Source organism: Rattus norvegicus, chromosome 2, assembly GCF_021556685.1.
Source record: "Rattus norvegicus strain SHRSP/BbbUtx chromosome 2, alternate assembly SHRSP_T2T, whole genome shotgun sequence".
Taxonomy (NCBI): domain Eukaryota; kingdom Metazoa; phylum Chordata; class Mammalia; order Rodentia; family Muridae; genus Rattus; species Rattus norvegicus.
This window is the reverse complement of record NC_141535.1, coordinates 2,802,592-2,828,234: the sequence shown is the minus strand read 5'-3', so window position 1 is coordinate 2,828,234 and position 25,643 is coordinate 2,802,592. Positions and strand designations below refer to the sequence as shown.

The 25,643-nt window shown below is 37.3% G+C and overlaps 2 pseudogenes; both read right to left on the bottom strand.

Annotated features, from left to right (window-relative positions):
- LOC148006609 (uncharacterized) overlaps positions 1–25,643 on the bottom strand; it is a 2,902,548-nt pseudogene that overhangs the window by 123,589 nt on the left and 2,753,316 nt on the right.
- On the bottom strand, positions 7,191–7,509 carry LOC103691400 (ATP synthase-coupling factor 6, mitochondrial pseudogene; annotated as a pseudogene).

The window sequence follows — 25,643 nt, the reverse complement described above, 5'->3', positions numbered from 1 at the left end:
GATTTTAGTGGGATTGCTTCAAGTTTCTCTCCATTTAGTTTAATGTTAGCAACTGGTTTGCTGTATATGGCTTTTACTATGTTTACGTATGGGCCTTGACTTCCTATTCTTTCCAGGACTTTTATCATGAAGGGGTGTTGAATTTTGTCAAATGCTTTCTCAGCATCTAATGAAATGATCATGTGGTTTTGTTCTTTCAGTTTGTTTATATAATGGATCACGTTGATGGTTTTCCGTATATTAAACCATCCCTGCATGCCTGGGATGAAGCCTACTTGATCATGGTGGATGATTGTTTTGATGTGCTCTTGGATTCGGTTTGCCACAATTTTGTTGAATATTTTTGCGTCGATATTCATAAGGGAAATTGGCCTGAAGTTCTCTTTCTTTGTTGGGTCTTTGTGTGGTTTAGGTATAAGAGTAATTGTGGCTTCATAGAAGGAATTCAGGAGTGATCCATCTGTTTCAATTTTGTGGAATAGTTTGGATAATATTGGTATGAGGTCTTCTATGAATGTTTGATAGAATTCTGCACTAAACCCGTCTGGACCTGGGCTCTTTTTGGTTAGGAGACCTTTAATGACTGCTTCTATTTCCTTAGGAGTTATGGGGTTGTTTAACTGGTTTATCTGTTCCTGATTTAACTTCGGTACCTAGTACCAGTCTAGGAAATTGTCCATTTCCTGTAGATTTTCAAGTTTTGTTGAATATAGGCTTTTATAGTAAGATCTAATGAGTTTTTCAATTTCCTCTGAATCTGTAGTTATGTCTCCCTTTTCATTTCTGATTTTGTTAATTTGGATACACTCTCTGTGTCCTCTCCTTAGTCCTGCTAATGGTTTATCTATCTTGTTGATTTTCTCAAAGAACCAAGTTCTGTTCTGTTGATTCTTTCTATGGTCCTTTTTGTTTCTACTTGGTTGATTTCAGCTCTGAGTTTGATTATTTCCTGCCTTCTACTCCTCCTGGGTGTATTTGCTTCTTTTTGCTCTAGAGCTTTTAGGTGTGCTGTCAAGGTACTGACATATGCTCTTTCCTGTTTCTTTCTGCAGGCACTCAAGGCTATGAGTTTTCCTCTTAGCACAGCTTTCATTGTGTCCCATAAGTTTGGGTATGTTGTACCTTCATTTTCATTAAATTCTAAAAAGTTTTTAATTTCTTTCTTTATTTCTTCCTTGACTAGGTTATCATTGAGTAGAGCATTGTTCAATTTCCACTTATATATGGGCATTCTTCCCTTATTGTTATTGAAGACCAGTTTTAGGCCGTGGTGGTCTGATAACACGCATGGGATTATTTCTATCTTTCTGTACCTGTTGAGGCCTGTTTTTTGACCAACTATATGGTCACTTTTGGAGAAAGTTCCATGAGGAGCTGAGAAGAATGTATATCCTTTTGCTTTAGGATAGAATGTTCTATAAATATCCGTTAAGTCCATTTGGTTCATGACTTCTCTTAGTCTGTCTACGTCTCTGTTTAATTTCTGGTTCCATGATCTGTCCATTGATGAGAGTGGGGTGTTGAAATCTCCCACTATTATTGTGTGAGGTGCAATATGTGTTTTGAGCTTTATTAAGGTTTCTTTTACATATGTAGGTGCCCTTGTATTTGGGGCATAAATATTTAGGATTGAGAGTTCATCTTGGTGGATTTTTCCTTTGATGAATATGAAGTGTCCTTCCTTATTTTTTGATGACTTTTAGTTCAAAATTGCTTTTATTTGATATTAGAATGGCTACTCCAGCTTGCTTCTACTGACCATTTGCTTGGAAAGTTGTTTTCCAGCCTTTCACTCTGAGGTAGTGTCTGTCTTAGTCTCTGAGGTGTGTTTCCTGTAGGCAGCAGAATGCAGGGTCCTCGTTGCGTATCCAGTTTGTTAATCTATGTCTTTTTATTGGGGAGTTGAGGCCATTGATGTTGAGAGATATTAAGGAATAGTGATTATTGCTTCCTGTTATATTCATATTTGGATGTGAGGTTATGTTTGTGTGCTTTTCTTCTCTTTGTTTTGTTGCCAACACGATTAGTTTCTTGCTTCTTCTAGGGTATAGCTTGCCTCCTTATGTTGGGCTTTACCATTTATTATCCTTTGTAGTGCTGGATTTGTCGAAAGATATTGTATAAATTTGGTTTGTCATGGGATATCTTGGTTTCTCCATCTATGTTAATTGAGAGTTTTGCAGTATACAGTAACCTGGGCTGGCATTTGTGTTCTCTTAGGGTGTGTATGACATCTGTCCAGCATCTTCTGACCTTCATAGTTTCTGGCGAAAAGTCTGGTGTGATTCTGATAGGTCTGCCTTTATATGTTACTTGACTTTTTTCCTTACTGCTTTTAATATTCTTTCTTTATTTTGTGCGTTTGGTGTTTTGACTATTATGTTACGGGAGGTTTTTCTTTTCTGGTCCAATCTATTTGGAGTTCTGTAGGCTTCTTGTATGCCTCTGGGTATCTCTTTTTTTAGGTTAGGGAAGTTTTCTTCTATGATTTTGTTGAAGATATTTACTGGTCCTTTGAGCTGGGAGTCTTCACTGTCTTCTATACCTATTATCCTTAGGTTTGATCTTCTCATTGAGTCCTGGATTTCCTGTATGTTGTGGACCAGTAGCTTTTTCTGCTGTACATTATCTTTGACAGTTGAGTCAATGATTTCTATGGAATCTTCTGCTCCCGAGATTCTCTCTTCCATCTCTTGTATTCTGTTGTAGAAGCTTGTATCTACAGCTCCTTGTCTCTTCTTTTGGTTTTCTATATCCAGGGTTGTTTCCATGTGTTCTTTCTTGATTGCTTCTATATCCATTTTTTATTCCTTCAACTGTTTGTTTGTGTTTTCCTGGAATTCTTTCAGGGATTTTTGCGATTCCTTTCTGTAGGCTTCTACTTGTTTATTAATGTTTTCCTGTGTTTCTCTAAGGGAGTTCTTCACATCTTTCTTGAAGTCCTCCAGCATCATGATCAAATATGATTTTGAAACTAGATCTTGCTTTTCTGGTGTGTTTGGATATTCCATGTTTATTTTGGTGGGAGAATTGGGCTCCGATGATGCCATGTAGTCTTGGTTTCTGTTGCTTGGTTTCGTGTGCTTGCCTCTCGCCATCAGATTATCTCTAGTGTTACTTTGTTCTGCTATTTCTCACAGTGGCTAGACTGTCCTATAAGCCTGTGTGTCAGGAGTGCTGTAGACCTGTTTTCCTGTTTTCTTTCAGCCAGTTATGGGGACAGAGTGTTCTGCTTTCGGGCATGTAGTTTTTCCTTTCTACAGGTCTTCAGCTGTTCCTTTGGGCCTGTGTCTTGAGTTCACCAGGCAGGTCACTTGCAGCAGAAAATTTGGTATTACCTGTGGTCCCGAGGCTCAAGTTTGCTCGCGGGGTGCTGCCCACGAGCTCTCTGTGGCGGCAGCAACCAGGAACATCTGCGCCGCCCTTTCCTGGAGCTTCCGTGCACTAGGGTTCCAGATGGCGTTTTGTGTTTTCCTCTGGCGTCTGTGATGTGTGTGCAGAGTGCAGTCTCTTCTGGTTTCCCAGGCGTTTCTGCCTCTCTGAACGTTTAGCTCTCCCTCCCACGGGATTTGGGTGCAGAGAACTGTTTATCCGGTCTGTTTCCTTCAGGTTCCAGCGGTGTCTCAGGCGCAGGGGTCCTGCCGCTCCTGGGCCCTCCCCTACGGGAACCCAGAGGCCTTCTACAGTTTCCTCTTGGGCCACGGATGTAATTAACTTACTTACTTGTTGATTTATTGATTTATATATTTAAATTTTTGGATTTTTAAAATTTACATTTCAAAAGTTATTTCTTTCCTTGTTTCCCATACATAACACCCCATCCCATCTGATCTTCAACTTCTATGAGGGTGTTCCCCATCCCTAACCCAGCCATACCTCCCTGACATTCCTCTACAATAAGGTCCAGCCTTTAATGGACAAAAGAATTATCCCATTCGTGCCCAATAAAGTCATCCTCTGCTGCATAAGCGGCTGGAGCTGTGGGTCTGTCCATGTGTATTCTTTGGGTAGTGGTTTAGTCCCTGGTAGCTCCCGTTGCTTGCTATTGTTCTTATGGGATTGCAAGCCCCTTTAGCTCCTTCAAACCTTTCTCTAACTTATGCATTGGGAACACTATTCTCAGTTCAAAGGTTTGTTGCTAGAATTGCCTCTGTATTTGTCCTGCTCTGTCCGAGCCTCTCCAGAAACAGCTGTATCAGGCTGCTTTCAGCATGCACTTCTTGGCTTCATCAATATTGTCTATGTTTGGTAGCTGTATATATATATATATATATATATATATATATATATATATATATATATATATATGCTGGATGCCCAGGTGGAACAGGCTCTAAATGGTCAATCCTTCAGTCTCTGCTCTAAATATTGTTTCCATATCTTCTCTTATGATTAATTTTATTCATTTATTTAAGGACTGAAGCATCTGCACTTTGATTATCCATCTTCTTGACCCTCATGTAGTCTATGGATTGTATCTTGGGTAATTAGAGCATTTGGGCTAATACGCTCTTATCAGTGAATGCATACCATTTGTGTCTTTCTGTGATTCAGTTACGTATTCCAGATGATATTTCTAGTTCCACCCATTTGCTTGTAAGTTTCATGAAGTCATTGTTTTTGATACCTGTATAGTACACCATTGTGTAGAAGTTTCACATTTTCTGTATCCATTCCTCTGTTGAAAGGCATCTGGGTATTTTCCAGCTTCTAACTATTATAAATATATCTGCTATGAACATATTTGAGCATGTGTCCTTGTTATAGTTGAAGCATCATTTGGGTATATGCACAAAAGTGGTATAGGTGGGTCATTTGGCAGTACTATATCCAATTTTTTGAGGAATCTCCAGAGCGACTTCCAGAGTGGTTTTACTAGCTTGAAATCCCACCAACAATTAAGGATCGTTCTTCTTTCTCCACATCCTCACCAGCACCTGTTTATATATGAGTTTTTGATCTTAGCCATTCCGACTGGTGTAAGGTCAAATCTAATGGTTGTTTTCATTTGCATTTTCCTGATGACTAAGAATGTTGAATAGTTGTTTAGCCATTCAATGTTCTTCAGATGAGTATTCCTTCTTTAGCTCTGTACCACATTTTTTATATAGGGTTATTTGACCTCTGGAATCTAACTCCTTGAATTCTTTGTGTATTTTGGATATTAGACCTCTATCAGATGTAGGATAGGTAAAGATCTTTTCCCATCAATTGGGTGTAATTTTGTCCTATTGACAGTGTCCTTTGCATTACAGAAGCTTTGCAATTTTATAAAGTCCCAATTGTTCATTCTTGAAGAGCATAAACCTTTGGTGTTTTGTTCAGGAAATTTTTCAGAGTGCCCACGTATTCGAGGCTCTTCCCCACATTTTCTTCTATTAGTTTGAGTGTATCTGGTTTTATATGCAGGTCCTAGATCCCCTTGGATTTAAGCCTTTTACATAGCCATAAGAATAGAATGATTTACATTTTTCTACATGCTGACCTCCAATTAAACCAGCAAAAATTATTAAAAATGCTATCTTTTTTTCCCCACTGGATGGTTTTAATTCACTGTCAAATATTGAGTGACCATAGGGATGGGTTCATTCCTGGGTCTTCAATTCTATTCTATTGATCTATCTCCTTTTCTTTTTACCAGGACCATACGGTTTTTATCACTTTTTTTCTGTAATACAGCTTGAGGTCTAAGATGGTGATTCCTCCAGAAGTTCTTTTATTGTTGAGGATAGTTTTCGATGTCCAGATGAGTTTGCAAATTTCTCTTTCTAACTCTATGAATATTAGAGTTGGAATTATGATGAGGATTGCATGGAATCTCTAGATGGCTTTTGACATGATGGCCATTTTTATTATATTTATCCTGCCAATCCATAATCATGGTAGATCCTTCCATCTTCTGAGATCTTCTTTAATTTCTTTCTTCAGAGACTTGAAGTTCTTGTCACACAGATCTTTCCCTTGATTGGTTAGAGTTACACCAAGGTATTTTGTATTATTTATGACTATTATGAATGGTGTCATTTCCCTAATTTCTTTCACTGACTGTTTATACTTTGAGAAGGCTACCTATTTGTTTTTCTTAATTTTCTACACAGCCACTTTGCTAAAGTTTTTTATCAGGCTTACTATTTCTCTGGTGGAATCATTGGGTCAATTAAATATACTATCATATCATCTCCTAATGGTTATATATTGACTTCCTCCTTTCCAATTTGTGTCAGTTGGACCTCAATTTGCTGTCTGATTGCTCTGACTAGGACTTTGAGTACTATATTGAATAAGTAGGGAGAGAGTGTGCAGTCTTGTCTATTCCCTGATAGTAGTGGGATTGCTTCAAGTTTCTCTCCATTTACCTTGATATTAGCTACTGGTTTGCTGTATATTGCTTTTACTATGTTTTGATTTGGATGTTGAATTCTTAATCTTTCCAGGACTTTTATCATAAAGTGGTGTTGAATTTTGTCAAATGCTTTCTCAGAATCTCATGAAATAATTATCTTTCTTTTTTCCTTTGATTTCATTTACATAGTGGATTATGTTTATGGATTTCTGTATATTAAACCATCCCTGCATCCTTGGGATGAAGCCAGCTTGATCATGATGGATGATTGTTTTGAATTCTTTTTGGGTTTGGTTTGCAAGAATTTTATTGAGTGTTTTTGCATCGATATTCATAACCGAAATTGGTTTGCAATTCTTGCTCTTTGTTGGGTCTTTAAGTGTTTTAGTTATAAGCATAACTGTGGCTTCAGAAAATAAATTGTGTAGTGTTTCTTCTATTTCTTCTATTCTGTGGTATAGTTTGGATGGTATTGGTATAAGGTCTTCTATGGAGTTATGATAGAATGCTGCACTGAACCCATTTTATCCTGGGTATTTTTCAGTTGAGAGACTTTTAGTAACTTCTTTAATTTCTTTAGAAGTTATGGGAATGTTTAGATGGTTTATTTGATCCTGATTTAATTTGATATCAGGTATCTGTCTAGAATATTTTCCACTTGATCCAGATTTTCCACTTTTGTTGATTATTGGCTTTTGTAGTGGGATCTGATGATTTTGTAAATTTTCTCAAATTCTGCTGTTATGTCTCCCTTTTCATTTTTTAACTGTAAAGTGAATGTTTATTTGAATATTTTAGGTTAGCTTTACTACTAATTTATTAGAAATTGCCACATGGTATATGTTCCTCAAGACTGGGTTTCGTCAATGACTTCAAATTTGGGATCCTCAAAGTTGAAGGTAGGAAACTTATCCATCTCTCCTTTACCAACATTTGTTTAAGGTTAAAAAGCTCTCTGTCCAGATATTGATGATACTCTGGGCCAGTATCAATAGGTCCTCCAGATGTCTGTTGCTTTGTTTTGACCACTTTAATCTTGTCCACGAAGTTTCTGTGCAGGATCAAGTTCCTTATTAAACACCACAGCTGTAACACCAATGTTCCTCAATTGCACAAACTGCTGACCAAAGGACAGAGGAGAGCCTGAAGATACTCGAAACTATCATGGTTTAGTCTGTGGTACTTGCACTGAGTCCCAAGTTGTCAGAGTCACCACCGCCACTACTGTTCAACTCCTCCCTTTCATTTTGTTAATTTGAATACATTCTCTGTGCCCTCTGGTTAGTCTGGTTAAGGGTTAATCTGTCATGTTGATTTTCTCAAACAACCAGCTCCTAGTTTTGTTGTTAATTTGTTTAGTTCTTTTTTGTTTTTACTTGGTTGATTTCAGCCCTGAGTTTAATTATTTCCTAAATCAGTTTATTTGATTCTTTTTTTTCTAGAGCTTTTATGGGTGCTGTCAAGTTGTTAATGTATGCTCTCTCTAGTTTCTTTTTGGAAGCACTCAGAGTTATTAGTTTTCCTCTTAGCATTACTTTCACTGTATCCCATAAGTTTGGGAATCTTGTACCTACATTTTCATTATATTCTGAAAAGTTCTTAATTTTCTTTCTCTTTTTTTATTTCTTCCTTTACAAAGTTATCATTGAGTAGAACATTGTATAACTACCATGTGTATGTGGGCTTTCTGTGGTTTTTGTTGTTATTGAAGAGACAGCCTTTGTCTGTAGTTAGATGATATGATACATGGGATCATTTCCGTCTTCTTGTGTTTGTTTATGCCTGTTTTGTGACTGATTTTATGGTCAATTATGGAGAAGGTATCATGAGGTGCTGAGAAGAAACTATATTCTTTTGTTTTAGGACGAAGTGTGCTAAAAATATATGTTAAATCCATTTGGTGGAAAATTTGTTAGTTTCTCTATGTCTCTCTTTACTTTCTGCTTCCATGATCTGTCCATTGATGAGAGAAGGGGTGTTGAAATCTCCTACTATTATTGTGTGGTGTGAAATGTGTGCTTGGTGCTTTAATAATGTTCATTTTATAAATGTAGGTGTCCTTGCATTTGGAACAGAGGGATTCAGATTTGAGAGTACTTCTCAGTAGATATTTCCTCTGATGAATATGAAATTCTTCCTCTTCTTTTTGAAAACTTTTAATGGAAAGTCAATTTTGTTTGATATTAGAATGGCTACCCCAACTTGTTTCTTAGGACCATTTGCTGAGAAAATTGTTTTCTAGTCTTTTACTCTGGGGTAGTGGCTGTCTTTGTCACTGAGGTGTGTTTTCCTTATGCAGCAAAACGCTGGGTCCTCTTTAAGTATCCAGTCTGTTAGTCTATTTCTCTCTATTGGGAAATTGAGTTCATTGATGTTAAGAGATAGTAAGGAAAAGTGATTGTTGTTTCCTGTTATTTTTGTTGTTTGAGGTGTAACTATGTTTGTGTCTCACTTCCTTTGGGCTTGATGCAAGAAAGTAAATTTCTTTCTTTTCCCCGGTTGAAATTTCTCTCCTTCTGTTAGAGCTTTCTCTCTATTATTGTTTGTAGGGCTGAATTTCTGTAAAGTTATTGTGTAAACTTGTTTTTTTTATGGAATATCTTGGTTTCTCCATGAATGTTAATTGAGAGGTTTGCTGGATACTGTAGCCTGGGCTTGCATTTGAGTTCTCTTAGAGTCTGTATGAATTCTGCCCAGGATCAGTCTCTGGTGAGAAGTCTGGTTAATTATGATAAGTCTGCCTATATATGTTACTTAACCTTTTTCCTTTACTGCTTTTAATATTCTTTGTATTGTGCATTTGGTGTTTTGACTATTATGTGACAGGAGGAATTTCTTTTATGGTCCAATCTATTTGGAGTTCTGTAGGCTTCTTTTACGTTTGTGGGCTATCTCTTTCTTTATGTTAGGGAAGTTTCCATCTATAATTTTGTTGAAGATATTTAGCAGCCTTTTAATTTGGTAGTTTTCACTCTCTTTTATCCTTCTTATTCTTAGGTTTGATCTTCTCATTGTGTCCTTGATTTTCTGGATGATTTTAGTTAGGGGCTTTTTGCATTTCACTGTTTCTTTGGCAGTTGTGTCCATGTTTTCTATGGTATCTTCTGCCCTCAGAATCTCTCTTCTATCTCTTATATTATGTGTGATTCTTGCATCTATGACTCCTTATCTCTTTCTTAGGATTTCTATCTCCAGGGTTCTCTTCCTTTGTATTTGTTTATTGTTTATATATCTGTTTTTAAATCTTGGGTTGTTTTGTTAAATTCCTTTACCTGTTTGGATGTGTTTTCCTGTAATTCTTTAAGGGATGTTTGTGTTTCCTCTTTAAGGGCATCTACTTGTAGGGGCTGGGGATTTAGCTCAGTGGTAGAGCGCTTACCTAGGAAGCGCAAGGCCCTGGGTCCGGTCCCCAGCTCTGAAAAAATGAACCAAAAAAACAAAAACAAAAACAAGGGCATCTACTTGTTTACCTCTGTTTTCCTTTATTTCTTTAAGGGAGTTTTTTATGTCCTTCTTAAAGTCCTCTATCATCATTATGAGGTGTGATGTTAAATCTTAACCTTGTTTTTCCAGTGTTTTTGGATATTCAGTATTTGCTTTGGTGGGAGAACTGAGCTCTAGTGCTATGAAATAGTCTTGGTTTCTTTTCTTAGCTTCCTACACTTGCCTCTCACCACCAGGTTGTCTCTGGTGGTAGCTTGTGTTGTTCTCTCTGTTAGTGTCTTGATCTTCTTGTAAGCCTGCGTGTCAGCACTCCTGTAGACCTGTTTATTTATAGCCAGATCTGTGTTCAGAGAGTTGTGTGACCGCTCAGTTCTGGATGCAGGCAAAAACTAGAAGAGTCCTGTTCCAGACTTCTCCTTTATTTGTTTGTCTTGAGGACTGTAGGGAAGTCACTCAGAGAAGAAGAGTTTGTCTTACCTCTGCTCTCAGGTGTATCAGCCTCTGGTTTCGTCCTATGAAGAGCATTTTAGTGAAAAATAGCAATTTGAAAAAGGAAAAAAAAACATATAATATGTTTGGTTCAAGTGAAATTGACTTGACTCCTATATTCAGTGAGATAAATATATTAAGAGAGTGATAATTTTGGGGCCAGACCTCACCCAGCTAAACTTAATTCCAAGCATGATGGCACACACCTTTATTATCAGGAGAATGAGGCAAGCTGATCTCTTGATTCCTAGGCCTGCCTTCTTTACACCATGTTCCAAGTAGAGAAACACTGAAATTCTGGCCTGTGGTACATGTTTTCACCGCAGCATTCAGGAGAGAGAGAGACATGCAGATCTCTGCGATCAAGGTTAATTATAGAGCAAGTTCGAAGATAGCAAATTTTAGGAAGTGAAGTAAATAAAAATCATAAACCTGCTAATAATGCAGTAAGGAAAGAGGGTCATGTTCTAGTTGCAGAACGCATCATAATTCTTTAGATTCAGCCATGTGGATTTGGATTTAGAGTCAACAATGTAAGGGATTCCTGTGACAATTGATGTCAGCTTGAACTAAGAAATTAACTGTGATTAGGAAGAGATCATCATCCCTGTGGCAAAATCTGGAAAGTATTTTCTGAGATCACAATGAAGCTGTGCTCCAGAGATAGCCAAGCTTTTACCTCATGATGACAGTGGAGTTGGTAATTTATAAGATTCATCCTGGTGGTGGTGGCTTTGAAGGTATAAAGAGAAAATGGAGAGTAGCTGAGACTTGGCACTGTGAGATTCCAGGGAGTATCATTGGTAAAGATGCAGTCTCAGTTTCAGTTGATGGCTGAAAACTGAAGGGGACATGCAAATGAGTTAAAGAAGGTTTCCATGAAGAAAGCCTGTGAGACGTTATTGATAAATTATAGTTGCTGTGGAAAACTACACTGGATTGGAGATGCCAGTACCATGAGATGATCAATAGCAACAACAGCAGCATGGTGAAGTCAATCAGAGCATAGATATGTGCATTGGAGACTTTACAACTTGAAGCTGTAACATTTAATGTGCCTTGGAGACCCCATAATATTTGAGAATGGAAGCAATTGTATATCTGCTGAGGAAAGCTGCTGACCAGGAATGGAAGCTCACAAAAAGAATTGTTGTGCAGTCAACAAAAAATGTCAAAAGTTCTAATTTTGAACAGTGTTTTGACATCAGGCTTGGGGTTGCAGAGTTTAGAGTTTATCCAGAGAGGCTTTTTCCCAGTATTTATTCACTATGAGATTATTTGATGTACATAGCATACGTCATCTAATTTTTGATTTTTACTTTAAAGGCAATTAAACTTATGTAATTGAATGAATCTCAGAAAAGACTTTGATCTTTTGACTTTTAATATTGATGAGACTGATAAATACTCTGAAGACTCTTGTAGTTAGTCTAAATATAATCTACATTATGTTATGTTTAGGTATGACCTCCATATACTCATATATTTAAAGAAGCCTATGTGGACTAGGGCAAAAAATGTGTTTGTTTGGCCCAGAAAGTGGCAGTCTTTGGAGTTGTGACCCTGTTGGAGAAAGTGTGTCATTGTTGGCTTGGGTTTGAGAGCTTCATCTTAGCTGCCTGAGGATGCCAGTCTTATTCTTTTTGGCTATAGAATAAGATGTTGCACTTTTTTCTTTTCTTGTGCCATGCCTACCTGGGCATTCCTATTCTCCTGTCTTAATGATAATGGACTGATCCTCTGAATCTGTAAGCTGGCACCATTAAAAGATGTCCCAAAAAAAATTACCTTAGTCATGTTGTTTGCTCTCAGAAGTAAAATCCTAAGACAGCCCTCAGGCTTGAATACTTGTTTCTGAGTTGGTTGACCTATTCTGGAAGGTTTAAAATCTGTAGTAGATCTTGTATTGAGAGAGGGGTTATAACTTATATTCACTATGGTACTGTAGGGTCACAGAACTTGCAGAGGAATGAACCTTTCTCTCCATGTGGTCTTAAGTAATGGCACCAAAATGGCCACAGTACCGAGAATCAGGAGTAGGCCTGGTTAATTTTAAGAAAAGGCAGAGACTCTGATCATTTGTGCGAAGAGAATGCCAATGCTTTACTGAGGTTCACAGTACATACACCCCAAATTCACTGGGTGGAAAATCTCAGGAAGCACAATGGAAAAATGAGTTTACATTTTCAGCAGGAAAACAGAAACTGAAACCAAGAACTGACATCAAAGATGTTACAACCCAGGTGTTACAGCCCAGGCCCAAACAGAAAGGTCAGGATGTTCCTTTCTAAAGAGAAAGGGCTTTCAAATGCATCAGAAAGGCTCAGCAGTGGGTAAACACTGAGGGTCCCCAAGAGGGTCCAACACTTCAGTATATGATGGAATCCAGAAAAATTGGGAGCCAGTGTCAGTGAAGAAATCAATGAACTTACAAGGTGGAGGAAACAGGCAAATAACAAAACCTTCATTCTTCGATCTCCTTATATAGCCTTCCATCAGAAGTTATGTCCTAGACTGAAAGATAATCTTTCTACTTCAAGATTTGAATCAAAATCCTGTAGTCTTTCCACCTCAAATGTCTAGACTAGAAGCAGATTCAACCACTTCAAACCAAGCAGGAAATTTCTCACAGATGTACCTTCCATTACAAGATTATAGTTTAGTTCATACATAGTCAAGCTGACAATCATGAATAGCCATCAAAGAGCTGATGCCCACTGTGTTCTGACTTAGTTTCTTGACTGTTGATGCAATATGACAAGTTGATCTCTTTCCAGCTTCTGTGATGGGATGATCCCCTTGGATTTCTAGGAAGGATAAGCACTTCTTCCTCTAAATTGTCTATTTCAAGTATTTGTTCACAGCAATAAAATGAACAGCTTGTTCACTTGGATACTTGACAATACTGCAGGTTTGATGCTAACATTGTATGCATTGGAAAGACAAAAGAGACAATTTGAAGGGAGAGGATAAGTGCAGGATATTTATCAATCCATGCAATAGGCGGACAGTCTTGGGGCACTCTGCCCCTGCCTCTTGTACAGAGTTCACCATGAGACAAAAAGGAACAGCTAGGTCCTTCCACATCACAGGATGACAAATTTGGCTTCTCAGATCTGCCTTTTACAGTGAAAAGCATCTTATCCTATCCAGTGCTCAAAAGAAAGATATGGTGAACATTTTGATATTTATTTAGCCATTACTATCAGCACAGTTACACTAATAGTAATTACCAGTAACCTAGTACATAGGTGCTGGCTGTTCAACAAAGTGCATTTGGTAGCATGCCATTTTTTTTTCAATCTACTTTTTATAAGGATTCTAGCTCTCCTCTAGCCCCACACCAAACAGAAGTATTGGAAGAGAAAAGTTATTACGATGCAGTGAGCCTGTTTAGCAATAGTTCTTTGAGGGCAAGCTCTATCTTCTTTGGCAGCTGGTCAGTCCTGTAGGGAACATCAAACAGAACTCAACAGCTGAAAATCAGTCCTCTAGGCAGGCAGACAGCAGGCATGAACTGGTATCTATAGTCCTCTCCTCAAGCAGGCAGACACCAGACAGCTATAATTCAATTCTAAAGAAACTGATGGTCTCACTGACCAAAATAAGGGGTGATTGTGGAAGTAACAAGCCATCATAGGAACCCCATAGGCAGTTATTTGGAGAGTTTCTCTTAATGGCTGCTTATTACAAGTTGAACTCAGCAACGCTAGGTAAGGTGAACCAATGCACGTATATTGTTAGCAAAGAAAAGTGAGGTGCAGCAAATCAAATAAATGCTCAGTGCTCTATTTCCAGTGTTGTATGTCCCAATTTATACTCCTTATTTCCAAGGTTATATCATGTGTTTGCTATATAAAATCATATTTTCACTTGTGTCTGCTTCAAGAAAACATTCTCTAACATATATGCTCCAGATAAATATCCCTTTACCTGTGTGTTCCAGCAGAATATTCTTTTCTATAACTAACTTTCCAAAGAAACTAGAAGTATCCACTTTAGCAGAGGCAGTACCTAATTCCACCTATTACTACTTCAAATAACAAAGTGAAAGAAAGAAGCAGGTCTTGTAGTCATTGTGCAGTTGAATTGTGCTCTCTGGGCTGTTGTAGAGAAGCCAAAAATATTCATTTTTTATATTTATTTATTATTTATTAAATGTATATGCATTGAGGTGATACCTGCAGGTACCATGGCAGGAAGAGAAATGATCTGTAAAGAGCTCAGAGTGAAAACTAACTTTAGCCTGACTTGCAGGATCAAATTTTGGGAGTCTGATATCATGCACTTTATTCTCATATATTTAAATACCATATAATTTGGGGAAAAAGTTTCCTGGTGTTACACAATCTCCAGTGCACATGAAGGCACAATTGCAATGACATTTAACTCAAATATGTATTTCTTCAAAGAAGATGGATTCTTTTGATCGACTGCCTGTATTAGCTTAGTGACATAGGAAAGGACGTGGGATGGCTTCATTCATGCAGATAGCTTAAAAGTTGTTTGGGTTATTATCTACATCTACTCCTAGTTGAGGGAGTACGAGAGGGTACAAATATGCATTGAGTGCATGTGTATACGTGAACATATGTGTAGAAGCCAGAGAGCAACTTTAAATTTGTCTTTCCTCAGGAGAAAACTACTTATTGTTTTTTTTAGTTTTTTTTTTTTTCAGACAGAGTTAAGAACTGGCTTGGTGTTCAACTAGACTATCTGGCAAGTGACCCACAGGAATATGCCTGGCTCTTACTCCTCAGTACTTGAGTCACAGGTGTGTACTTGAACACCCATTTTGTTTTGTTTTAATATAGGTTCTGTGTTTGAACTGGTGTCCTAATGCTTGCTCAGCAAGTATTTTGCAGAACAAATGTAATTCTCTCCCCAGCCCTGCTTTTATTTATTTATGTAACATTGCTGATGGCCTGCAAAAGGAGATAAAGTTATCTAGGGAAATATAACAAGGCGGTAATTAAAATATATTTCCATGTTTGTTCATGTTTGCAGAAGCTGGGTCAGGTGATTGATGTTGGATTGGAGGTTGGAGTAGTGTGTTCAGCAAGCAAATCTGAGGTCTGCAGAACCTATAATCTCAGGTGGGAGTACTTATTGTAGTCTTAAGATTGAGAACTGTAGAGTGTGCCAGTGACCTGGAAATATATAAATCATAGGTCTTCTGTTGAGTAGTCCTGAGGATGGGTTCTTACTTTGGAAAGCCCACATTCCCATCTGAGACCTGCTGAAATTAGATGAGTCCACACATATTGAACTAGGATACCCTGGTTTACTCTGAGCCTCTGACTTCAGTGGTAAAGACATCTAAAATGCAAAACATGTGCTCATGTGCACAAAACATATGGGCACTAACTTTCTAGGGATTTCCATGGATATTAATTCTTATCTCCTTAAAGATCATATGATTTGATTCTTAATAGTGGATAGGTTATTAGTGGTGCCACTTTCTGCCTCGCTACTATGTACAAGAGTTCCAATCTTAGCTTCTATAGGCACCTCCCATTGCATATATCCAAGAATCCCCCTTGCAAGGTGGGCTAAGTGGTTGCCACTTGATAGTGGATTCCTGCCTACCACTGACATGCTGAATTGTGTTTTTCCTTCAGAATCTATGTAAAGTGTACAGATGCTTGGCTGACTGCTTGCCATTGACTTGTAGTTGTCTGAGAACTTGTCTGTTACTAGCTCCCCGTTTACTCTGCTCTTACTAGGATATTTGAATCTTTTAATATTGGTTGTGGCTTTTCAGCATGTGTGGGAATGAATTTCTGTGAAAGGTATTTAATTTTTTCTTATGTATATAGATTTGTGTTGTTTTGTGGTGTGTGTGTGTGTGTGTGTGTGTGTGTGTGTGTGTGCGCGTTTGCATGAGTGTGAAGGTATGTCTTCCATGTGCGATGGTAAACATATTCATGTTCATTCATTCATTAGGGTAGATATTGTGTGAGTTCCTGGATTCCTTTGTAACTTATTCATTGAGGCAAGGTCTTAAAATGAAACTCAGACCTGCTGGAAAACCAGTACGTCAAGAAAGCCAGTTTGTTCCTGGGGTACAATGCTGTCTGAATAACAGGTAGGTTGCCATGCCCATTCAGTCTTTCTCTTGGTACAGGAATTTTGATCTCCAATCTACAAACTTGTGCCGCATGTGCCATATTCACTAATCCATAAATCAGCTCATGAAAGAGGTTTTTCTGGCGAGGGGGAAGCCCTAGAGGGGATGCTACCTTGTGAGGGTAGACAAGGTGAGTGATAGCTGGGGTGATTATGGCTTTATTTTTTGGGTCCATGGTAACTGTGGCATCTAAATGGAAACATACCCCTCATAGGGGATGCTCATTTGGAGCTTGGTGTTGAGAACACAGAGTGAACAAATATTCTGAAGACAGAGTGAAAATGTGCCTGTGACCTTAAAATTTACTCATTGATCCAGAAACTTCAAAAGTAAAGCCATTAATCACAATGTTGTCAGGTAAAACAGAAAGAACATCTTAGGATTCTCTTGGAACAAACTGCACACAATGCCTTTTTCAATTCCAAACGTCCTGGACTTCAATGGGTGATGCAATTTTTGTTTGCTCTCAGTGATACAACAAGGTGTCAGGGAAGGATCTGACCTGCTGAGATGAAATTGACTAATTTCTTCTGAGTTTGTAGCCTGGTCTTCCGTGCATGATCGCAACACTTGTCTCACAGTTGAACCTTTGTTAGAGATTCAAAGGTAAGACAGTAAAATAATGTTAGAATAGGACAGCAGAGTCGGGAACTCAGCCTTACATTGAATGGCAGGCTTGGTAGTGAAATAATTACTCTTTAATCATTCCTTCCTTTAATTTCTCCCCTCTTTGCTTCCGTCCTTTTTTCCTAATTTCCTTTTTTATTCTGAGTATGTTCTGTGTGTCATGCACATTCTTGTTTGTATGTCATACTTGCATATGAATATTTATGTACATAAGCATGTGGAATTTCAAAACTGATACCAGATACTTTAATTGATTACTCTGTACATAATTTTCTGAAGTGGGCTTGCTGAAAATATAGCTCACCAATTTTATGTACCTAAGCTAAACCTCTTTCCTTGAGACCCATGGTACAAGGACCTTCATACTGCCACTATAAAGGCGAGCTGCTATACCCACTCAGCTTATTTATTGTTTTGTGGAATCTGCTCTATAGACTTCCATCCTCAATTTTGAAGTAAGCACATGATTCTTTGAAGCCATCTCCTCTGCAACACCTCCTGGATTTGTAAATAATATATTGAATACTGAATTGATTTCTAAATGGCACCTTCCATGTGGCCCAAAATACCTACAAATGAGTCCCAAAAAAAATTATGGGCTTACTTAAAGGATTATGAAAGAAAACATAGAGAAAAAAGAAAACAAAATGAAACAACAATAAATCGTCTATTTAATGTTTCACAAAGTGATGCCAATAATTTGTTAAGATAACCAAAGGCAGATGTTTTATTTTTTGACCCTCTCCCTCAGTTAAATCCACACAGATTGCAGGATTTTGTTTTGAATTTACAGTATGATAATTTTTTTAAAGATTTCTTAAATAGTATTTTTGTAAATTTTGGTAGACATATATATATATATATATATATATATATATATATATATATATATTTGTACTGTTACAGTAGAAGTATGCCCCAAAGACCTCACCATAACCATATATTTAAAATACCAGAAGATCCTTCTCATACACCTTACCTTCCAGCAGTCATAGTATTGGAGACAAGGGTCATTTTGAGATTTGTTTAATGTGACCAAGCTTCTTCTATATTCATTTCATACATGCACATAATAGATACTGACTGCTTTCCCACCCTCTGAACCCCCATCTGGCTAATGTTGAGCACCCTCCCTATAAGTCCCTTTCCTTCATCCATGTGTTATGGTATTTCTTGTTTTGTGACCCAAAGAGACTAGGAGGTACTCTATGTTACCAGGGTTTGGAACTATTTACTGGGGCCTGTTGATGTCACCAGGGCATACCTAAGAAAAATGAAAACTGTCTTTCTGCTAGAATTTATGCAGTAGCCACAGTGCAAAAAGGATAGGTGGAGATTCATGTCGCCTTGTTCTTTGTAGCTTAGAAAATGAAAAAGATTTTCTTGGCATATTTATTTATTAATTTATTTATTTATTCTGAGTGTGTGTGTGTGTGTGTGTGTGTGTGTGTGTGTGTGTGTGTGTGTGTGTGATACATATGGAGGTGGCAGGAGAATTATGGGGAGTTAGTTTTTTTTTCCCACATTTTAGGTCCTAGGGATTGAAAACTGGTTGCCAGATTTGGAGTTAGGCATCTTTACCTAATAAGCATTTCATCAGGTCTTAAAAAGAACAATTTTATATTATTGTGTGTAGACTCATTGAAGGAATGTCCACAACTTCCATGGCTTTCAGGTGATTGGAGAGACACATTGACTAGGAAAGACTTTGGAAAATTTTCTTACGCATCCACATAACCATGCATACATGTACACAACAATGTATATACATAGAAAATTATATAAATAAATGAATAGATAAAAATTTGAAACAAAACAAAACCAAGAAAATCTCTATCCTCATATAAGAGATGCTCACTATTCCTTAATATCTCTCAACATCAATTATCTCAACTCCCCAATAAAAAGACATAGATCAACAAACTGGATACACAATGAGGACCCTGCATTCTGCTGCCTACAGGAAACACACCTCAGAGACAAAGACAGATACTACCTTGGAGTGAAAGCCTGGAAAACAACTTTCCAAGTAAATAGTCGGAAGAAGCAAGCTGGAGCAGCCATTCTAATAACAAATAACATCAATTTTCAAGTAAAAGTCATCAAAAAAGATAAGGAAGGACACTTCATATTCATCAAAGGAAAAATCCACCAAGATGAACTCAGAATCCTAAATATCTATGCCCCAAATACAAGGGCACCTAAATATGTAAAAGAAACCTTACTAAAGCTCAAAACAAGCATTGAACCTCACACAATAATAGTAGGAGATTTCAACACCCCACTCTCATCAATGGACAGGTCATGGAAACAGAAATTAAACAGAGATGTAGACAGACTAAGAGAAGTCATGAACCAAATGGACTTAACAGATATTTATAGAACATTCTATCCTAAAGCAAAAGGATAAACATTCTTCTCAGCTCCTCATGGTACTGTCTCCAAAATTGACCATATAACTGGTCAAAAAACGGGCCTCAATAGGTACAGAAAGATAGAAATTATCCCATGCGTGCTATCAGACCACCACGGCCTAAAGCTGGTCTTCAATAACAATAAGGGAAGAACGCCCACATATACGTGGAAGTTGAACACTGCTCTACTCAGCGATAACCTGGTCAAGGAAGAAATAAAGAAAGAAATTAAAGACTTATTAGAACTTAATGAAAATGAAGGTACAACATACCCAAACTTATGGGACGCAATGAAAGCTGTGCTAAAAGGAAAAGTCATAACTTTGAGTGCCTGCAGAAAGAAACAGGAGAGAGTATATGTCACCAGCTTGACAGCACACAGAAAAACTCTAGAACAAAAAGAAGCAAAGACACCCAGGAGGAGTAGAAGGCAGGAAATAATGAACTCAGAGCTGAAATCAACCAAGGAGAAACAAAAAGGGCCATAGAAAGGATCAACAGAACCAAAAGTTGGTTCTTTGAGAAAATCAACAAGATAGATAAACCCTTAGCCAGACTAACGAGAGGGCACAGAGAGTGTGTCCAAATTAACAAAATCAGAAATGAAAAGGGAGACATGAACTTCAAGTAGTTAGACATGTCTAACTACAGAATCAGAGGAAATTCAAAAAATTATCAGATCTTCATATAAAAGCCTATATTCAACAAAACTTGAAAATCTGCAGGTAATAGACAATTTCCTAGACAGATACCAGTTACCGAACTTAAATCAGGAACAGATAAACCATTTAAACAACCCCATAACTACTAACAAAATAGAAGCAGTCCTTAAAGGTCTCCTAACCAAAAGGAGCCCAGGTCCAGACGGGTTTAGTGCAGAATTCTATCAGACATTCATAGAAGACCTCACACCAATACTATCCTAACTAATACAGAAAATTGAAACAGATGGAGCACTACCGAATTCCTTCTATGAAGCCACAATTACTCTTATACCTAAACCACAGAAAGACCCAACAAAGAAAGAGAACTTCAGACCAATTTCCCTTATGAATTTCGACGCAAAAATACTCAATAAAACTCTGGCAAACCGAATCCAAGAGCACATCAAAACAGTCATCCACCATGATCAAGTAGGCTTCATCCCAGGCATGCCGGGATGGTTTAATATACGGAAAACCATCAATGTGATCCATTATATAAACAAACTGAAAGAAGAGCACAACTGATTCCCTATACAACTTGGACTTCATTTTTCTGGTTGATTCTGGGCTTTATGTTTGTCCCCAACCATTATGACAAAGGTTGCTGTCTTACTTTTTCATTACTACACTATTTGTGAAACTCAGATTTAATATTTGAAGGCTCCATTTCACCTACATATTAAACTTACAGAGCAATGGAGATATATTTGAGTCAGGAAAGGAAAGTGGATGTGGTGACCTTCTAAGTTGCTGAAGGAAACATGAATGATATGGCTAAGAATTGAGTGGCTTTAATAATTTTGTGGGGTTCCCAAAATAATAGCAGCTGCTTTTCTATCTTTATTGAAGCACATTATTAAAGTTATGGGCTTTTACCGTCTTAATTTTAATGTCTTTTTTTAAGCCTTCAGAGAGAAATGCCAATTAATTTTTGAAGAACTCATAGTGTTGGACACACATGTCCCAGGACTCTGGGAATAGAGACAGGAGGACATTAAATGAAACGTCAATCTGAGTGACACAGTGAAATACTCCCAAGAAATCAGGAAACACAACAAAGAACCAAAATTAACTTTGTAGAGAGCATGACTTGAAATTATTGATTTGCAAAGCACCATAAAGCACAATGACTGGTTGTTTGTCTTTCTTCTTTTGTGCTTCTGATACATCCATAATTCCCTGTGAGTGTGTGGAGACTGTTCACATAACTTTTTGAGAAAGGGTCTCTCCCTGAAAGCAATCTTCAGGGATGACCATGTCTCTATCTCAAATTGGTTGGGATTGCATGTAAGTACATGACTCTGAACCTTCCATTTGCTGTGGGGTTATGGTCTGCACTTGGAGTTACTTATACTTGCTGACCAAGCCATGTACAAGTCCCTCACAATCATTTAAAAAAATTTTTTATATTATGTATATCACTGAGTGCTTTTGTCCTAAGAGGCTAGATGATGGCATCAGATCTTCTGGAGCTGGGGTTAAATGGGGTTGTGAACTGATGTACATGTTTGCCTGAAACCAAAGTAATTTTCTCTTGAAGAGCAACAATTGTTCTTTATTACTTAGCCATTCCTCTAGCCCCAATATCTTAGTTTTGAGTGTTAGAGGAGCACAGGAATGTACTCTGATTATTAGACATCAGAGAGATAGAAAAAGGGGTGTGGGGGAGAACTGAGTCCTTTTTGGCCATGTATAAGTGATGGCAGGAAAGTGTTCCTGTTATTATAACAGAACCAGCATGGCAGGGGGCTGCATGAGGATTGATTTGTAAGTTTTGTATGTAGAACAGTGTAGATGTACCCTTTTCGAACTTCCTCCTTGGAGGAATTTCCTTTCTATCAAGGGTACTGACTCCATGATAATCAGAGACAGCCTGAGTCAAGCAAGCAAGATGTGGCTAATGTCTCAACAAACTCTAGACTTTTATAGACATATGGAACTCCCAGAAGCACAAACCTTGTTGAGAAATCCTTAGAATAATTAGGAGAGCTAATATAGTTTATTTAGGATGTTTTCTAGCAGCTATGCAAAGAAAGTTTTATGAAGAGTGAACACACACACTTTTAGAATGTTTTCTAGCTTTCTAATTTTGATCAGAAAATCCAACAATTATTTTTAGAGTTTTTATAATAGGATTTCTGACTTGGGAAGGAAAATCCAATAATTTTTATAGAAACTTTTCTAACTTTGGTCAGAAAATACTTGATCTATACAGATAGCTATTACAAACAGACAGTAGAGTCTCAACCAGAGAGTTCTGTCTCAAGAGAGAGCTGTCTTTACCGCAAAGTTATGTGGAACAGACTATCAAGACTATGTATAGAAAGCAGAGTAGGGAGCCATCTTGAGGAGAACATAGGCCCTCAGCTACATGATTTGATTTAAAGTCATTTGTTTTGGAACTCACAAATAACCCTTCTCTTAGAAACCTGGATCTAACCAAGGTGAGTCCTTGACACCATGGCATGGTTAAGGATACAGAGGGATGATGGATGTGGGCTTCAGGCAGGTGGCAGGAAACCTTTGTCTTTGTATTTATGTTTCAGATTTTAGAGACTCTCATCTACTCCAAGTAGGGAGTAGGGACAAGGGAGTAAGGACTAGGGAGTAAGGTGTAGGGGAGAGTACATGTAAGAATCAAACAAAGCTAGTTGTAGGGACTGTTCAGAAAAGGTATAAACACATTGCCATAAGGTGAGACATGAATCCATCTGAAATGTAAGATGAAGGGGAAGAAGCAATTTGGAAAATAGATGAAGAATGTTAGAAGAAAGCAAAGGAAACACATATCTGTAGGGCTGAGCTTGACAGAGGATGACATGTGATGTGTCTCTTTCACTGTCCAATACAACAATCTGCAATTCTGATGCCTAGGTAATTCTCAAAGAATTTATTCTGTTTCCCTGTGTCTTGCACATTTATGTGCCTGGCATAGATTTTGACCTACATTGTTATAGTCTTTGTCACTCCCAGAAAGACAAAATGTGACTAAATTTACCCAACATTACCCTGAGTGTTTCTGTGCCTGGTGGTTGGGTGAGGTGACAAGAGAGAAGTTCTGCACTTACCTGTCTTTAAGTTACCCATAAATTCAATTTATTTTTTTTATTGTCAGATGTCTGCAAACTCCTAGTTTATTTTTCTATATAGGAATCCCTAAACATATATATATTTCAGCTTTGCAGTTTTGAGCCATCTTTCAGGGAAACTTTATGTGTTTTGCTCTCTCTCTCTCTCTCTCTCTCTCTCTCTCTCTCTCTCTCTCTCTCTGTGTGTGTGTGTGTGTGTGTGTGTGTGTGTGTGACTCACTCTCTTACAGAATTTAAAACAACATAAATATATTTTTAAAACCAACAAGCATCAAAAGAGGTAACGGATCTTCACCCTTTCTCCCACATGGAATACATGGATTATTATTTTAGAGTACATAAGTTTTGATTACTATTTATTTATTTTCTAAAACGCAGGTAATGGGTTTTAGTTTACTTTTAAAGAAACATTTAAACAATGACTAGACAGAAAAATTGAATATATCCTGAGATCATTATAGGTTAGTTTCCAAGTGGTTCAAGTTTTTGACAAATTTGCAAGAAAAGTTAAGTAGTTATTAAAGCTGAGTCTGTTCGTATGACTTTTATAAAAATCAAATGTATGTTAGAAGAAAGACTTATGGTTTTAAGTAGTGGACTTTTTTTTAATCAACATATTTAATTTCTATCTCAGGAAATTTGGTAACTTATAGTCAAGCAAGGGCTATCTTTAAGTTTTTTTTTTTTTTTCAAATATCTCTGATTTACCTGGGCCTTATGTAAAATAAAGGAAGTTCCTGGTTTTATCTTCATCTTTCCTTCTCCATTTTGGAAAATCAATTTATTTTATCTAATGTAAATATTATCATTTCCATAAAATTCATATTGAGGTTTGTTCTATTGTTCAGTATTTTAATGCTGGCCCCCAAGCTCTGGATTACAACAAGGAGTACAAAATTATCACATGCTCACATAATTAAGTAATGCTATGTGACCTTTTCTCATAATTTAAAACTATTGGTTGAATAAAAATGCCAACACTATGTAGCTGATCAGAAGATATGTAGATTGGGTGGGATAGGAGAGTTGTATAAGTCTATGTTAATTAAACCAGGAGATCGGGTAGAAAGAGGAGAATACATCATGGAGTAGGAATCCTGAAAATATGGCTTTGAGAACTGTCCACTTGGAATACGAGTGGCCTAGAGAGAAGATTGTAAGTCATATCATGGGGTTATTGGCCAAGAAGTAAACATACGTAGCATAGAGTAAATATCTTCCTAGCCCTAATGCTGTCTGAATCTTATAAACATAAAGATTTTTTATCTTTTATCTGAATGATCAAAGTCAGGGTAGAAACCTGTGATTACAATTATTGCAAAATTGTCATGCTTTAGTTAAAAGACATTTCTTTCTTTTAAAACTTTAATACAATATGTATTTATACTTATACCCTTCTATCATTCCATCCCCCTTCTTTTTACTGGGTTCACTTTTTGTGATTTATTTTAAATTAGATATGTCTCTGTGCGCATATTTAATGTGTTTGTGGCTTCCAATGGAAGTCAGAGTGAGGTTTTGAGTCCTTTAAAACATGAGCTGTAGGCAGTTGTAAGTCATGCATGAGTGCTATAAACAAAACTGGAGTCCTCTGGAGGAACGTATGGACTCTTCTTTGCTATTTTCTCCATTAATAAAATAAAATATTTTATACTAATAAACAACAAAACAGCATGAGAAACTTGCTGGTTTACAAAAAGAAGATTGAATTCAAATTACAATTATGAAATAAAGTAACAAACTACGGTTATCTGTTTTAGACTTTGTTAAAATATGAAATTCTTGTATATTGCTTATATTAAGCAAGTTTTTTGCTACTTGATTTTTATATATTCATTTGATTACCATATGTTGTCTGAATATTGACTTGGCCCAAGAGCTTGGCCTTGAGTAAATAAATAGTGTTGTTGACTTTACTCAAAAATGGCTCAGGACAACTATGAATCTTCACCTTTTCAAGTACATAACCTTTGTGCCTGGCTTCCATTACGTTAGGTAATGCATTTGACATTCAGGGATGATGGTGCCTGACTCAAAGTGTTCACAATCCTATAAAATATTAACGGAATTTTGAAATTTCTGTATCTCTATCTTGATCTCCCTTTTTCTTTATTTCTGTGAGGGTACTGGTAATGATTATGGGTGTGTGTGTGTGTGTGTGTGTGTGTGTGTGTGTGTGTGTGTTTATATTTCTAAGGTGTCATATCTCTTCTTCCATCTTAAGAATCACTATCTCATAACATCACCATGGTGGACTGTGTCTCTCTGAAACCAGAAGTCAAATAAACTAGTTTTCTCTTATATTTTATCTGTTAGGCATTGTGTCATAGAGGCAGGAAAGCAAAAAATAAATCCTTAGCTCATAGACTGGAGTGCTCCTTAAGGCATTTAAACTCAATGTGG